This window comes from Piliocolobus tephrosceles, chromosome 1, assembly GCF_002776525.5.
Source record: "Piliocolobus tephrosceles isolate RC106 chromosome 1, ASM277652v3, whole genome shotgun sequence".
Classification (NCBI taxonomy): Eukaryota; Metazoa; Chordata; class Mammalia; order Primates; family Cercopithecidae; genus Piliocolobus; species Piliocolobus tephrosceles.
The window spans coordinates 7,949,452-7,966,294 of record NC_045434.1 but is presented as its reverse complement, the minus strand read 5'-3'; the positions used below and the strand labels follow the sequence as shown (position 1 = coordinate 7,966,294).

The window sequence follows — 16,843 nt, the reverse complement described above, 5'->3', positions numbered from 1 at the left end:
AATTCATTTGGGAGATGAAGATCCTACTTGTTTAAATATAACTTAGAATCCTAAGTCTAATCAATCATCACATATAATAAGTGTTATGTAGGTCTTAGTCAGTGTTTAAGAGATCCATTATATTTTCCCACAGGAAAGTTAAGGAAATGCAAAACTAGAGAGGAATGACTCAACTTTTCTGTCCTAATGACCATGGACCAAAGGTCAATGGTGTATGCAACCACCCTATGAAACAAGGTGGCTTGCCGGGCACGGTGGCTCACGCCTGTAATCCCAGCACTTTGGGAGGCCAAAGCAGATGGATCATCTGAGATAAGGAGTTTGAGACCAGCCTAACCTACATGGTGAAACCCCATCTCTACTGAAAATAGAAAAATTTGCCTGGCATAGTGGTGCACAACTGTAATTCCAGCTACTCGGAAGGCTGAGGCAGGAAAATTGGTTGAACCTGGAGGCAGAGGTTGCAGTGAGCTGAGATTGTGCCATTGCACTCCAGCCTGGGCAACAAGAAAAAAACTCTGTCAAAAACAAAAAAAACAGGGTGACTCAATCTATTTTTAATGCCATCTCAGGCTGTTGAGAGCGGTTGAGAGCATTCCAGGTAAGCCTATGACATAGGATTTCCATTCAGTTGCCTTTAGTCACGTCGATGTACCCAAACGTATGCTCTGATAGAAAAACAAACATTTGGTTATCTCCTTGTGCATACTTAGGGGAGAGAAAAAAAAAAGGATCTGACCTTTTGATAGTCACTTTCTCCATCCTGCATTCTGGCCAGTGCACAAGTAAATAAAAGCAGGAAGCTACTGGCCTGCTCTGTCCTGCTTTCTCATGAACTAAAATTCAGCCAATGCCAGATATGAAACCAGAAACAGAGTATTACTACCCTACTGTGGCGCATTCCCTTCCTAGGATCATATTTTTCCAAAGAACTACACCTGAAAGTGTCTTGTTTGGATTCCAAGAATCCGTTTTAATGACCGTGGTTATGATATTTTAGAAGAAAGCCAGGAATGAGCCCACTGTCTCTGGTGTGCAACAAAGCCCAGGAGCCAGGGCTCTCAGAGCACAGATTGCCAAAGGGCACTCCTGAGCTACAAGCAACAAATCAGCAGGGTGTTTAGATGCCACAAACTGTAGGCCTGTCCTTGTAGTTCCAGGAACTAGGAAAAAACTTCACAGCAGAACTGCTATGCCGTCACGACAACAAAACTAAACTGCTAAGAAGGTGACGTGGGAGCTGAGAACTGCTGAAAATAACAAGCACACCATCTCTTCCAGTACGATATGTGCTCCACAGTCCCTGCTCAGCAAAACCAGTGTTGCAAATGTCCCTTTCCGCCTTGCTCCGGACTCATTTTGCTCAGAGGTCACCCTTAATATTGAATGTGGCTGTTTGTTTACATGTTTGTTTCTCCTAGTGACCTGGGAACTGCTGGGAGGCAGATCTTATTCTTTTTTATATTCCCAATGCCTGGCACGTTGTAGAAACTCAATAAATGTTTGTCGAATATACACAAATCAGAACTGACGAAATAGGACTAAAGTTCTAAGCAGATGGCTGATTTGTTGGTATTATCTGTGTCTTTGTTAGATACTAAAAATTAACAGATCCTTACTTTCAAATCTCCATGCTGAAGTTACTCTTTTTTTATGCACCCCCAAAACATTTTCTAAGCAAGTACCCTCTAAGCCAGCTTACTGAGGGGGTTACACAGATGGAAAATATATTTTCCCTTCCTTCAGTGAGATTACTGAGTGTGTCATAAACCACCCTCTATATATTCAGAAGCCACCCTAATAAATATTTTTGGATTTATTTGATAGTTTTGGCTGTCATTTGAAACAGAAAATCAGTTCAACACCACTGGAGTTAATATCGACTAAACAGCTCCAAACCTCAACTGGCCAATGTTTTAATCATATGGAGACAATTTGAATTTTACTGCCATCAAGAAACAACAGGAATATTTAATGCAAGAATTAGGAATGCATATTGGTTTTCACAGTGCAGCTTGGTAATTATGAAAGCACACTTTCTTGTTGTCATTAAAGGGACTTTTGGTAGCCAAACTATTGTTCTGGTGTGTGGTGAGTCAAAAGACCCCAATGGCCTCTCTGCCTTTGATCTTTTAAATGTCTGAAGTTGTGGGATTTTGCATGCTACACTGATAATCTGGGAAAATGTACAATCACTATAAAAGGAAATTTTTCTATTAGTCCAAGAGTAATCATTTATAGCAAAACCACCTGACAGAAACATGTGGGTACATATCACCCTTATGAAGACCGAAGATATTTTTACAACTGAGGATTATTTTCTTCCCTTTTTACGAATCCATATGGTGCCTATTGAGACATCAGTCATCAGCAATCCTGTCTCATTCAACCCCAAGAATAGAGATCATGAGTTTTGCTCCAAATTTGGATAAGAAGAACTTGGTATTAGGAGTTAGTTTTTTTATCTTCCCTGGCCTAATTACTCAAAGTCAGTGGCAAGTGAACTGAACTGGAGTAGGATGGCAAACATAAGTGAGTAGCCAGGGAATACGGCTTTTCTGCCTTGGGCATACTCTGCTTGATCTATGCCCTGCACTGTGCTGCTTTCTCTTCTGGAGTCAAATGTCTGCTTGTCTCTCCAAAGGATAATACTTGCCCCATAGTGAATAGTCCATCTGGCTACTGACTTTCATAGTGCTCTCAAAATACCACAGAAAAGAGTGACTGCATTTTATCCATTCACTTATCCACCCATCCATCCATGCACTGATTCATTCAATAAAGAGTAAGTGGTCAGGTGTGGTGGCTCATGCCTGTAATCTCAGCATTTTGGGAGACCAAGGCAGGCGGATGACTTGAGGTCAGGAGTTTGAGGCCAGCCTGGTTAACATGGTGAGACCCCGTATCTACTAAAAACACAAAATTATCTGGGTATGGTGGTGCACGCCTGTAGTCCCAGCTATTTGGGAGGTTGAGGCAGGAGAATTGCTTGAATCCAAGAGGTGGAGGTTTCAGTAAGCTAAGATCATGCCACTCCACTTCAACCTGGGCGACAGAGTAAGACTCTGACTCAAAAAACAAACAAACAAAAAAACAAAACAACAACAACAACAGTAAGTGAGAGCTGTGTCTATGATATATTGGGAAGTTTGTCATCCCAGGTGGCTGCCTGGTTCTGTGCGTGTGGTTCCAGATATAAAAAAGGGATAGGGTGAGCAGAGGAAGCATTGTGCCGACATGATCTGGCTAAAGAAGAACAGGATGTTTTCCTCCAGGGGGTGACCTTCCTCTGACAAACAGAAGGGGAAAAGCTCTGGATGGACACACTCATTTCTGTCCCTGAATCCAGTCCAGAAGCTGCATTTGTTGGTTGAAAGTCTAAGCATGACCAAATAAACCAGTCCAAATGGGGGATTTGGACTAAAAGAAACACTAGTTTGGGGAAGGGGAAAAACCTGAGCATATCTATCACAGAGAAGACCAATCTTTTGGTCCAGACAGAAGAGAAGAAGAGTCATAGCTATTACTTGGATAAGTCAAAATGTCCCACAACACTTGAAAACCTAGGAAGGGTAGTCAGTGGCCAGAGCTGCTACTTTATCCATCACACCAGCTGAAGGCACCACTGGGCTTCTAGAAATGATTAGGACTGTTTCGCCGGGCGCGGTGGCTCAAGCCTGTAATCCCAGCACTTTGGGAGGCCGAGACAGGCGGATCACGAGGTCAGGAGATCGAGACCATCCTGGCTAACACGGTGAAACCCCGTCTCTACTAAAAAAATACAAAAATCTAGCCGGGCGAGGTGGCGGCGCCTGTAGTCCCAGCTACTCGGGAGGCTGAGGCAGGAGAATGGCGGGAACCCGGGAGGCGGAGCTTGCAGTGAGCTGAGATCCGGCCACTGCACTCCAGCCTGGGTGATAGAGCGAGACTCCGTCTCAACAACAACAACAACAAAAATGATTAGGACTGCTTCAAAGGACCTTAGCCTTGGAGCATTGAAGCTCCAGGATAATTTAGTACCGCAGTGAGCACTAGGAAAAATGATCCAAATGAAACTACAACAACAAACTTTGTTGCATTTATATGAAATCCTTCTATTGCCCCCAAAGGAAAATGATTTCTCCGCCAATCTGGCACATATCCTGCAGCTGTACCTTGGACCTTTGTGTAATCTATCTTGCAACACTTCATGTGCTGTTGGTTTAGGCTCAGCCAAATGGTGGACGCTCAAAAGGGAGCATGGTGTAGTAGAAAGAAGGGTAGACTGGGAATGAGGGAACCTGGATTCGAGTGCTAATTTGACAACAAGCTAGTTTGCAGTCTTAAAACACACAACTTTTTGGGCTATCACTTCCTTGCGTGTAAAACAAGGAGATTACGTGTTTTCCTTTTATCTTGAGTTGGAAGGCATCAAACATCCAACATGTATCATGGAATGGAGAAAGCAGAAAAAAAATCGTGAAACGTGGCACAATGTAATTTTCCCCAGACCTTTACAGGAGCACTCAGACCATTTTCCTTTGAAATAACAGTTCACTAATCCAGCACTCAGGGTACCTATATGTCCATGTCTTTACCAGTTCTATCCAGTTTTTACCTTGTGTTTTTATTGTTTTCTTTTCTTTTTTCTTTTTTTTGAGACAGAGTTTTGCTCTTGTCAGCCAGGCTGGAGCGTAATGGCATGATCTCCTCTCACTACAACCTCCAACCTCCCGGGTTCAAGCAATTCTCCTACCTCAGCTTCCTGAATAGCTGGGATTACAGGGGCCCAGCACCACACATGGCTAAGATTTGTATTTTTAGTAGAGATGGGGCTTCACCATGTTGGCCAGGTTGGTCTCAAACTCCTGACCTCAGGTGATCCACCTGCCTCGGCCTCCCAAAGTGCTGGGATTACAGGCTTGAGTCACCATGCCTGGCCGTGTTTTTATTGTTGACATGCATGTCTTGCCTTCCTCATGAACTATTAGCTCCTTGAAAACGTGGTCCCATCTTTTGATCTGCTATTTCTAGCTCTGGTTCCATAAGTAATTGTTGAATGAATCAATGGTTTTGTTTAGAGTGCTTGATTAGCTCTTTCTCCAAATAATTATTATTTCCATTTCAAAGATAAAATTCAGGCCCAAATACTTCAATTTGTTTATCTCAGTTCACAAAATTAGATTTGAAGCCTCAATTCCAAAGTAGTAATAGTAATAAACTGTTCTTCCAGCAACCTTCACAGATAACATTCTGAAGGCCTTTGCTTCTCAGCCCCAATTCACTAACATCAAAAGCCTGCAAAATAATAATAGTAACAATAATAATAAAATTGAGTTTTTATGCCTGTGTGAAAAGCATTATCTCACATAATTCTTAAGACAGCACTGTACAACTTCAGATAAGGATTACTGATACGAAGTGATAGTTCCACACATAAAGGAACAAAGCCAGGTTTATTTGACTTCAAAATTCACGCTCCAAACCAATGGTATGCATCCCTCTGTTTGACTACCCACCCAACACAGCCTACATGGAGTCTTATGTCTGTGTCTCCAGTTTGAAACCTAATATAATGTAAGGAGCTAGAACCAAAGTTATTAAGGGAAAAGGCTGCTGAAGCCCCCAGTCTGAATGCTTATTTAGCCTCTATAAAGAGGCTGTGTGAAGTTAGGAAATTTACTGGACCTCAGTGAGCTTCAGTTCTTTGTTGGTAAAGTGTGGACAACAGCATTTACCTCAAAAAGATGTTACAAAACCTTAGTAAGATATTGTGTGTTAGGCCGGGCACGGTGGCTCACACCTGTAATCCCAGCACTTTGGAAGGCCAAGGCGGGCAATCATCTGAGGTCAAGAGTTCGAGACCAGCCTGGCCAACATGGCGAAACCCCGTCTCTACTAAAAATAGAAAAATTAACTGGGCATGGTGACGGGCGCCTGTAATCCCAGCTACTCTGGAGGCTGAGGCAGGAGAATCGCTTGAACCCGGGAGGCAGAGGTTGCAGCGAGCCAAGGCCGAGATTGCGCCATTGCACTCCAGCCTGGGCGACAGAGCAATAATCCATCTCAAAAAAAAAAAAAAAAAAAAGATATTGTGTGTTAAAATACCTGGAACATATAGTAAGTGCTCAAAAAATCCTCCCTTGCCCCCCTCCCTACTCTTTCTTTCAGCAAAAGCAATACCTTCCAAAACTATTTCCACAACCTTATGGATATGAAGGATACACTTGTAAGACTATCTTGGCATCCTTTAATACAGAGAAGTTCTCAGCTTAGGTACCAAATAAAACACTTCATTTACCTCCCTAGAAATGTTCAGAGCTTGCCTAGGCCCCAGCAATCCTAAAAGCTATTTTCTGTCAACACGTCCATTAAGTTGAACAGGGAGAGAGGTTGCTTGTCTTACCATTAACAGAATTATTTTCTGAGGTTTTTATTTGGGTACTTCGTGGGTCAGAATTTAACATTATGACCCCATCCCATGATACTTAAGCTGAGTAAAGTCAGAAGTATCCTTTCTTATATGTTTTTTCCTTAATTTATTTTTTTAATGGAGCCATTGGTTCTGTAACAATAGTGACCTCTACAGGGACATTTGTTCATTTATTCACCAAACACTAAGCATTGTGATTCCCTGTAACATACAAGATAAAAATAGTTATGATTCCTTAAAGAGCTCACATCACAGCAGAACAGAAAAGAGCATGAAAAGAGAATTCCAGCCTGTAATCCCAGCACTTTGGGCGGCCCAGGCAGGAGGATCATGAGGTCAAGAGATCAAGACCATCCTGGCCAACATGGTGAAAACCCGTATCTAATAAAAATAAAAAATTAGCCAGGCGTGGTGGCAGGAGCCTGTAATCCCAGGTACTTGAGAGGCTTAGGCAGGAGAATCGCTTGAATCCAGGAGGCGGAGGCTGCAGTGAGCTGAGATGGCGCCACTGCACTACAGCCGGGTCACAGAGCAAGACTGATCTCAAAAAAAAAAAAAAAAAAGCAACAACAAAAAAAAAAGAGAAAGGGCGCGGTGGCTCATCGCCTGTAATCCCAGCACTTTGGGAGGCTGAGGCGGGCGGATCACGAGGTCAGGAGATCGAGCCCATCCTGGCTAACACGGTGAAACCCCGTCTCTACTAAAAATACAAAAAATTAGCTGGGCGTGGTGGTGGGTGCCTATAGTCCCAGCTACTCGGGAGGCTGAGGCAGGAGAATGGCGGGAACCCGGGAGGCGGAGCTTGCAGTGAGCCGAGACCGCGCCCCTGCACTCCAGCCTGGGTGACAGAGCAAGAGACTCCATCTCAAAAAAACAAAAGAGAGAGAGAATTCCAATGGGGTGGGGAGCTATCAATGGGACCTCAGGCAGATAGGCTGTGACTCCAGGGTACCAGCCACACCTGATCATCAACTGTGGCCTCGAGCCATTCAATTCACTCATCCAAAAAGTAGATACCGGTGCTTGAAACCATCCAGTTTCAAATCCAGTTTCAAATACAAAGAGAAGTGGCATAAGGTATGCCCTCAGGGACTCTTCCCTCCTTATAGAAGCCATTTGGCTCAAACTAGAGCAAATTCAAGTAGAGGAAAGAGATACACATCTCCTCTTATCTTTCTCTTGAGCCTAAAGAGCCTCAGTGTTGGATTTTACCATCAAGGCCCAAATCTATATCTGATGCATGACTCCTCTCCCGTCCATGTCGCCATTCATCACCCATCCATCTCTCCCTCCAGCACAAACTTCATTGGCTCACCTGGCGACCCATCCCATTTAAGACAGCTGAAGGTGTTAGAAGTTAGAAAGGTTGACTTCAAATTTACTGCCCTACTGCGTGGGATTTTTTTACCTGTTCTTCCCCATGGACTGCCTTAAAGTCTGATGAACCTGAATGACTCCGTCTCAGAATAATGGTTTTAAATTCAAAAAGTATATAACATTACAAGGGAAACTATATATACACATATTTACATATACACACATCCATATGTTATTGCATTATTATATTATATTTGTATTATATATGCTATTGTGTTATGTATGTATTTTATATATATGCTGTTGTGTTAGTCCATTTGCACTGCTATCAAGGAATGCCTGAGGAGGCTGGGTAATTTATAAGAAAAAGAGGTTTATTGGACTCACAGCTCTGCAGGTGTGCAAGAACCATGGTGCTGGCATCTTCTGCTCAGCTTCTAAGGAGGGCCTTAGGAGGCATCCACTCATGGTGAGAGGTTAAGGGGAGGCGGGGGTGTCACACAGTAAGAGAGGAAGCAGGAGAGAGAGAAGGGAGGTGCCAGGCTCTTTTTAAAGAACGAACTTTCAAGTGAATGAATTGAGGGAGGACCCACTCATTACTGTGGGGAGGGCACCAAGCCATTCATGAGGGATCTACCCCCAGGATCAAAACACCTCCCACCAGTCCCCACCTCCAGTATCAGGGGTCACATTTCAACACGCGATGTGGAGGGAACAAATATCCCAATGGTATCAGCTTTGTATAACTATACGTGTGTGTGTGTGTGTGTGTGTGTGTGTGTGTATAAAATGTATGATATACAATTGTCTGGTCTTCTTTATAAGGCCCTAAATAATGAGATCTAAAAGCACGTATGATAACTTCCATAATTTTCAAGTAGTTTTAAGTACTAGGTAAGTGTAAGTGATATTTTGAGACATTGGTATCAACTGTAACATGATATGAAAGCAATTCTAATTTCTATTGGTGCCAAAGCCATGATTCTATTAATATTACTGTGGTTTGTTACATTCATAACTAAAGAGCATGTGATATTTTAGTTATAGGTAAGTGGAAATCAAGAAGCAATTTTTTTTCCATCAAATTTCACAGATTCCCCTCAATTCTCATAGAACACCAAAGTAGGCTGGGCATGGTGGCTCCCGCCTATAATCCCAGCACTCTGTGAGGCCAAGGCAGGGGGCTTGCTTGAGCCCACGAGTTCGGGACCAGCTTGGCAAACATGGTGAGACCCATCTCTACGTAAAAAGTAAAAGTAGAGGTTCCCCATCAAAGACTTTCCTCCCCATCTAATTAGGAATAAATAGTAACTTCTCTTAGAAGCAAAATTTATTCAAAGACCTGTGCTCCTAAAAATTTGCCCTGGCATGCTTCTACTGGTCCAAGCAAGCATTAGGTCATTGCCTATTCCCTTTTTTTTTTTTTTGAGATGGAGTCTTGCTCTGTCGCCCAGGCTGGAGTGCAGTGGCCGGATCTCAGCTCACTGCAAGCTCCGCCCCCCGGGTTTACGCCATTCTCCTGCCTCAACCTCCCGAGTAGCTGGGACTACAGGCGCCCTCCACGTCGCCCGGCTAGTTTTTTGTATTTTTAGTAGAGACGGGGTTTCACTGTGTTAGCCAGGATGGTCTCGATCTCCTGACCTCGTGATCCGCCCGTCTCGGCCTCCCAAAGTGCTGGGATTACAGGCTGGAGCCACTGCGCCCGGCTAGCCTATTCCTATTCCTTATTTAAAAGTGTTTTTACCTTTCTCAGCATTCCACAAGTTACTTCCTCCTTCCTTTGTTCCCCTTTACCTTTGCCTCTTTTAAAAAGTTCTAAGCTGCTAGCCAATTGGGACAAATACAGAATATGAGGTCCCGTTCCAGCCAATGGAAACCAGACACAGCAGTAGGGGGGACGCATCAGGTTATAAATGACCCTGTCTCCTTGGTTCGGTGTACTCTCGTGGCAAAACTGCTGGCGAGTGTACCCTTTATGCAGGAAGTAAAAATGGCCTTACTAAATAAATTACATTTATGTTCAAGTGCTATTTCTTTATGGCACCGAGGAACAAGCATTTCAAACATCTACAAAAAATTGAGAAATTAGCCAGGTATGGTGGCACATGCCTCTAGTCTCAGCTACTTGGGAGGCTGAGGTCGGGGGATCACTTGAGCGTGGGAGGTTGAGGCTGCAGTGAGTCGAGATCATGCCACTGCACCACTGCACTCCAGCCTGGGCAACAGAGTGAGTCCTTGTCTCAAAAAACAAATAAACAAAAAATCACCAAGGTAAAGTATCCTTACAGAGATTTTTAAAAAATCTAACCTCTGAAAACCACGTAGAACAAATTAGTCCTCTTAAAACCTCTCCTGCATCTCCTAAATTAAGTCTTCTAATCCAAAAATGACAGTGTTTCCAGAATTTTTAGTAATCTTATCATTTTCTTCTGCTTGAGCAAGAATTTGTTAGTTTCCAAATGGAAGCAATGAGCCCAGAAGGTTAGCATGCATTCCAGGTTGCTATGATCAGCCCATCCCAGGGGAATGACAGATAAATTTACAGGACCACCTCGGCATTCTCTAATAATAAATAAATAAATTTTCTTTCACTTGGAAAAACAAAACCTGTGAAAATGGTTGATTTAGTATTTTAGTGTCTTAAGTAGTAAATTTTAAAAACTTAATTGATTTTTCATGACATTTTTATTTTCTCACTGCAGTGATCATTTTAAACAGCTAGGAGTCTGTAATATAAGGGATAAATAACACAAGACAAAAAGAAAAAAACCCAAAAAGTTCCCAGGACAAAATACTGAGTTTGTCATTTGTCTAGCCTGTGATAGATGTGTGTTTAGAACTTTTCGAAGACTGTGTCTTTCAGCAGATAAGCAGCAGTCTCTGATCCTAGCTCTAAATTAGCTGCAGCTGGATCTCAATAGAGTCAGATCAGAAATAGTTCCTTAAGCATCGATTTTGTGCTGAGAAATAAAAAGAGGAACAAGAAATAGCCTCTGCCCTCAGGGGAGCTTGAAAGTTAGTGAAAGATGTAAACATGTTACAAAAATAATTATACAAGGAAGATTAAAACCATATTAAACTCCAGTGGAAAAAATATCTGAAATGATATAAAGAAAAAATTTGAGCTATTACAATGAAAAGACTTACGTTGTCAAATGGCTTTGTCAGTAAGGCTGAAACAATGCCATAGATTTTCAGAGGATCCTGGTTATAATACCCAACAAATACCATTGTAATGATTAGGTTATTCTTGGTCTTTCGTACTAGTATTGAGCTCATTAAAGGTACCTTAACTGTCTTCCTCACTATTATACCCTATAATCTTGCACGGTGCTTTGCACATAGTATCTTCTCAGTACTTTAAGTGAATGAAGGCACAACATACTATAGGAAGTGTGGAAGAGGTAGGATTGAAACAGTTCTTTTTTTTTTTTGAGATGGAGTTTCACTCTTGTTGCCCAGGCTGGAGTGCAATGGTGCGATCTTGGCTCACTGCAACCTCCACCTCCCGGGTTCAAGCAATTCTCCTGCCACAGGCGCCCAAGTAGCTGGGATTACAGGCATGTGCCACCAAGCCTGGCTAATTTTGTATTTTTAGTAGAGACAGGATTTCACCATGTTGGCCAGGTTGGTCTTGAACTCCTGACCTCAAGTGATCCACCCAACTCAGCCTCCCAAAGTGCTGGGATTACAGGCATGAGCCACTGCGCCCGGCCAGATTGAAAGGTTCTACAGCATGCTTGACTGTCACTTTTTGAAAGCTCTAAGTCTTAGTAATGTCATCTGTAAATGAGGATAATAACACTATTAGCTAAGATTTTTGTAAAGATTAGATGATACCTATAAAATGCTTAGCAAATAGTCATTCTTTAACTAATAACTGTCAGCCATTTCTCAGAGGGAAGCATGTAGAATTGATGTTTACAGCTAGAATGAAGCCCAAAGAGCCACTTCCGCCTTCTCAATGTAAAGAGTGAACTCGAGAGACAGTGTAGACTTTCCCCAAGGATGTGAAAAATGGAAACAGGTGCAAACCCAGGTCTCCTGAGTTGCTTAGGTTAATGTTTTTTTTCAAAATTACCAGATAACTCTCTTCTAGGTGAAAAAAGTCTTAGTACTATTTGACCCTCTAAAACAAAGTGATACTTTTTGCCTTGTTTCTTTCAAAGTTTACATTCTCTGAGTTCATAGAAATGACATCATAAGTGTATTTTCCCTACCATTGGTCAAGTTGAAGTCTGAAATACGTATGTTTGAAGATATTTATTTCTGTATTGCTCCAAGTTTTCATAAGGAACAAGGAAAGGTGGTCTCTGCAGGCCAGGGGATGCTGCCCCAGACGCTGAGCACACTCTTAGCAGAGAAGTTAAAGTTTACACAGATCTATTTTGCTCTCAAGTAATGGGCCTGAGGGTGAATATTTTCCATCTGTTTATCGTCTATTAGATGGACGATAAACATCTGATCGAATCCACTCCCGTGGATCTGAAACTAAGTCAATCAATATTCCATCATGAATGAAATCATATATGTAAATTCAATCATTTCGTGATGGGCCAGTGTTATAAAAGATGTTTGCTGTTATTGTTTTTGCATATGTGAATAACTGGCAGGAATTAAATGCAAGAATGTGTGAAAGAAACACAAGAATGTATGTAAAATACATGAATTAAATGCAAGAATGTTTGTGAAAATATAATGTAAAGGACTACACTAGTAAAATCAACCGTACTATTGATGATTAATTGTTATTCTCTTATAATTATACAAAGGGATTCAATAGATATCTGTTGAATGCACGCCTGTAGGACTGACTGACTGAATGGATATATTCTCAGCTATCAGATGTTATGGTTATGAGAAATTCTCTTAATCGGTAAAACTTGCAGAAGGTAAACTCCTGAGACTGTGGTGAAGACTGAATTAAATAATCTGTGGGATGTGTCTACTCTAATCTGGCACATGGTATGCATTCAACAAATGTTAGAACAATCTCAATTTTTAAAAATTATTGATAAAGGAAAATTAAAGATCATTTGAAATGCTGATGAGATTTAGATTCCTAGTCAAGGCAGGAAAATCTCATGACAGAGCTGCTGGATTTTTATTAACTCTATGTACAATGTCACACATCTATCAACTTTCCCAAAACATAGCTACTATAATTAGAAAATATAATGCGTTATCCAGGGTTCGTGTTATAATTGCATGAAAGCAGAGAGAGGCGGTTAGTTTTCCATAGAAGATAAGATTAGCTTCCTCTCAGCCTTTAGAGTCACAGCTGTAGAGCCAGGTTGAATAATATTTTTAATGCAGACAGTGTTTGTACTAGACAAAGTCAACCTAGCATTTCACAGGAGCTGGTCAAGTGTTCCCCTGCTCAGCGTTCTCTTTTTTCCCCCTCTCTCATTGTTTAAATAAATTATAGGAGAGAAGAATTTTAGCTTGAAATGGCTCCTCAATCATAACATGAAAGTGGTGTTTGGGAATATTTGTGTTCTTGGCCTCCTGTCCTTCAAAAACTGTCCTTTAAGGGGACTTTTCTACAAGTCATGTATTTCTTTTGTTTTCAAATCACTTGCATTCACAATGCAGACACGGTTTCTTAGTGAAACATAGCCTTCTAGTATGCCTTTTAATGAGGGTTGTGGTATCTGCTAGACTCTCACTCATTCTATTGTATCTCTCAATCAGGTAAGCACCTTCAAAGAGATTTCTCCTTCAGTTATTAGATTTTTTTTCAATTGGAAAGTAATCTGCAAAAGAGAGACGGAGCTTGGGGTTTTTCTGACTAAAAATAATTGGGACGTGCTACATTAAAATCTGCAAAATAGCAGCAGAGACTCTTGGTCTAAGACTTTGGGTGACAAATTTTACAATTCCTCCCCACCCTGGCCTCTATGACTTATTTTTCCCGCTCATTTGTTAATATCCTACTATTATGGCATTGTGTTTGATTCCGTGGAGACCCTGGATGAAGCTCTCACACTCACCCATGCTTTCCTTGCATCAGAGCACAACGTAGTTCTAGGCAGCACATCGAAGTGCAGCAGAGGCTAATCTGGCTGAAAATGGAGGAGACAAACAGTGACCTCCCTGCTCCTCCCAGATGCCAAGAATCTTGACTTTGTCCTTGAAAAGACCTTTGCTTTGATTCAAGGCCACCACACCTCCCAGCAGAGTATGGTGGCACCGGAGAGAAGTGGAGATCCGAGCTTTCAAGGCCTCATACATGCACACGAGCTGCTGAGCCCTCGATGGGCACAGCCTCTTGAGCCTCCTGGAATCCTCCGCACCCAAGCAGCGGAATCACTCTTTCTCCACACAGATGTCTTTACATCCTTGCCCCAGTGCGTCCATCCCCAGCCCAACATCTCTTTTGCCTTCTGCTCTCTCAGGAGTAGCCACAGCGTTTTCCTCCAGAATGCTTTTACTCTGGCCTTCTCAGATGTTTAAAAAGCTCCTCTCTGAACTTCCTCCTAGGTCCCTCGTGTGTAGTAGTGAGCTGTGCAGCAGCTGAACCAAAGACAGTAAAGAGACCAGGTTGCTCCTGAAGCTAACACTCCAGCCTAGCGAAATTGTGATGAACCATTTGGAAGTCATCACTGCCAGTCACAGGACACCCACTTTAAGAGTGACTATTTCTCTCTTCTATGTGCAATTATAGTTCGTCCCTAGAAGATGACTCATCTCTGATGGTAGCAACTGCACAAGGATACAGCCGATTAGCCACGAGCTTTAAAAAAGTTTTAACCTACTGGGCATGGTGGCTCACACCTGTAATAATCCCAGCACTTTGGGAGGCCAAGGCAGGTAGATTTGAGACCAAGAGTTTGAGACCAGCCTGGGCAATGTGGTGAAACCCTGTCTCTACAAAAAATACAAAAATTAGCCAGGCATGGTGGCATGAGCATGTGGTCACAGCTACTGGAGAAGTTGAGGTGGGAGGATCCCTTGAGCCCAGGAGGTCAAGACTGCAGCGAGCTGAGATAGTGCCACTGCACTCTAGCCTGGAGGACAGAGTGAGACCCTGTCTCCAAAAAAAAAAAGTTAGGCTAGGTTTATGATGGACTAGTTTTAATCGTTTTTGAACTTCTAAGAGGTGGATACATAATTCTTATTTTTTAGCCTGTGTCTTTTATTTATTTTTTTATTTATTTTTTGAGATGGAGTCTTGCTCCGTCGCCCAGGCTGGAGTGCAATGGCATGATCTTGGCTCACTGCAACCTCCGCCTCTTGGGTTCAAGCGATTCTCCTGCCTCAGCCTCCTGAGTAGCTGGGATTACAGGCACCTGCCCTCATGCCCGGCTAATTTTTGTAGTTTTGTAGAGATGGTGTTTCACCATGTCGGCCAGGCTGGTCTTGAACTCCTGACCTCAGGTGATCCGCCCATCTTGGCCTCCCAAAGTGCTGGGATTAGAGGCGTGAGCCACCACGCCCAGCCAGCATATGTCTTTTAGATTCTGGGTACAACCAAGAGAAGCTATTCCAGTTCTTTTGTTTTGAAACCAAATTTGCTAGGATTCTGATTGTCAGTGGACAAAATGGATCCTTGTGGCTCTGAACTTGTATTTGAGATATGCTTAAAATAAAGACTGGGTCTACTGAGAAAGCGGCTCATAAACATTTCCCCTGGAGAACCAACTTGAGAAATCCCATTCTTTCTTGTCCTCTTTTCCCTGCATTCTCTTTCCCTTTCTCTCACCCATCTCCTAACAGATTCAAGATCAAGACTGCTTGAATAGGATCAAAGGGTAAAGCTAACTAAATGAAAGGGAAATTGAGTTCACTGTGAAATATGCTGCTGCTTTTCTGATTTTGCCAGGTAGCACCAATTTTGGAGGCCAAAATAGAAACAAACCTTTCTGGATGGTGTGCTTTTACTAAGATTCTAGAGTTGGTACTCCAAAGGGAAGAGGGTACTTCAAGTTGGAGAGACATTTTTTAGCCATTTGGAGACTGGAGGCTTCCTCATGGTCAAGAGGAGGTAGCAAATCACTTTTTGAGAGTTTGCATGCTGCCCTCTCCTGGCCTGTATGGACAGGAGTGTTACAGTACATCAAATGCATTTGTTTTAATCCCACACCTGTGTGGGATATACCTAAGAACACAAGAGAGTTTATTTAAAATATTCAGGATGTCTCATCAAAAATGTATACTTGAAGCTAATCAAAAATGTATATCCAAAGCTAATTAGAGGAAATACATTCATTTTCATTTTCCTTTGGCTCCAGGATTTATACTGAAGCATGTCAATCTTTATGTCATCTCACTTTTTACCCTTGTGGCTTCTACCCGTTCACTGTCCAACCTCTTAACACCCATGTGGCTCTGGGACTCTGTTCTGCAAATCGGTGCCCCAACACCGTCTGCGTCCTGTCAATGTGCTGGCCACTTAAAGACATCTTTCCAACTAGAAGTGGCGGTGATAGGAAATCTGCTGAAGTCATTGGTCAGTGTTGAGTCTGGGAACCACATTTTAGCCTGACATGTGATCAAAATTAATTCTAGACATGATTAGATCTATTATACCGAATATTATTAGAAACAAAAGAACTATCAAGAAGCAGCTAATCCAAGAAGTAGATGGCACCATAGGTCTAATTTTTCACTGAACACCTTATCCTTCAAAACAATGTCTTTCTTGTGGGTGCCTTATGTGACCCATTTAAGCCCAATGCTCGCCATGTTTTCCCTGGTTGAAATAATTCTTTTTTTTCCCTAGATAGTTGAAGGACCCTGATACTGAGAACACGCCTGCAACCTGGCACATCGCACAGGGGCAATTGGCTGTAGGAACACTGAAGTACAACAGTGACTGACTGAACTAATCTGTCCTATGCCTGCGCCTCTGCAGCCTCTCAGTATCTGCCCTTGACCCAGACAGGCCAATCCTCTCCATATCAATAAGAACTGAGAGTCTAATACCATTCCTTTGCATTAGAAAAAGAGGTGTTCACTTTAAAGAGATTTAAAGACATGCACCTTGTTTAAACTTTACCAAACTTATAACTCGAGGGTATGTAAAGCTCTGACTGGCACTAGTAAGATGCATAGAGAATGAACTGTTGATTACCTCTCTCAATGAAGAATGATAGCACAGAACAATGAATA

General features: G+C 42.3%; 1 protein-coding gene across 1 annotated transcript in view; it reads right to left on the bottom strand.

The window, feature by feature from the left end:
• GREM2 (gremlin 2, DAN family BMP antagonist) overlaps positions 1 to 16,843 on the bottom strand; it is a 124,793-nt gene that overhangs the window by 105,634 nt on the left and 2,316 nt on the right. The gene's annotated exons all lie outside the window — the stretch shown is intronic.